Source organism: Monopterus albus, unplaced genomic scaffold (genome assembly GCF_001952655.1).
Source record: "Monopterus albus unplaced genomic scaffold, M_albus_1.0 scaffold27.1, whole genome shotgun sequence".
NCBI lineage: Eukaryota > Metazoa > Chordata > Actinopteri > Synbranchiformes > Synbranchidae > Monopterus > Monopterus albus.
The window spans coordinates 7,893-8,823 of NW_018127907.1; positions in this window are offsets into that span (position 1 = coordinate 7,893).

Genomic DNA, 931 nt, shown 5'->3' on the forward strand with positions numbered 1-931 from the left:
GTTAAAGCAGTGCAAATATATATACAAGGTGAAGGTATGAATATGACCGGGTGCCGACCAGCAGTAGTAAGAGTTATTGTCCGTGGAGTGATGATGGGCCGGGCTGCAGGGGTTGGAATCACTCCTGGGCTGGTCGGGTAGGAGATCCGGTTGACTGTGGAGGTAATGAGAGAGTTCAGTTAAAGTGGAGACTGTGCATCGACCTGTGATGGTGGCTGGTGGAGCTGAGGGTGCCAGGATCCAGAGGAGAGGTCCAAAAAATGCAGAGGGAAACTAGGAACACACAACATACGAAGAACAACGAGAATAAGCAAAGTACTAATCTAAGGGAGAGCTGACGACTGAGAAAGAACTAGCAAGGGAGTGAAGGGTAAGCCGAGTATAAATAAGGAGTGAGACAAAGGAGGCGCAGATGAAGAGTGTCAGAAAATCAGGGCAGGTGTGTCTAATCAAATAATCAGTGTGAGGGAGCTGACTAGGGCGAGAAAAAAAAGAGAGGAAGGTGCAGCCGGGCAAACCTGACACGATTGGTATTCACCCAACTTCACAAATTGATGCCTCTGTGTCAAATAACTTCTAATCCATTTCAGAACCATTCCTCTGATCCCATATTTTTCTAACTTATCCATTAATAACTAATGATTGATTGTGTCAAATGCTTTTTTTAGGTCAATAAATATCCCCATCATGTATTTATTCTCATCCATAGCACTTGTAATGTCTTCCATCAGGTTGGTAATGGCCAAAGATGTCGATCGGTTTGACCTAAAACCATATTGGCAATCAGAGAGGATTTTATGTCTATCAATAAATGTGTCTAATCTGTTATTAAAGAGTTTTTCCAAGATTTTTGAAAATTGTGACAACAGAGAAACCGGTCTATAATTTGTGAAGTTGTGCTTATCACCAGATTTATACAGTGGAATAACCT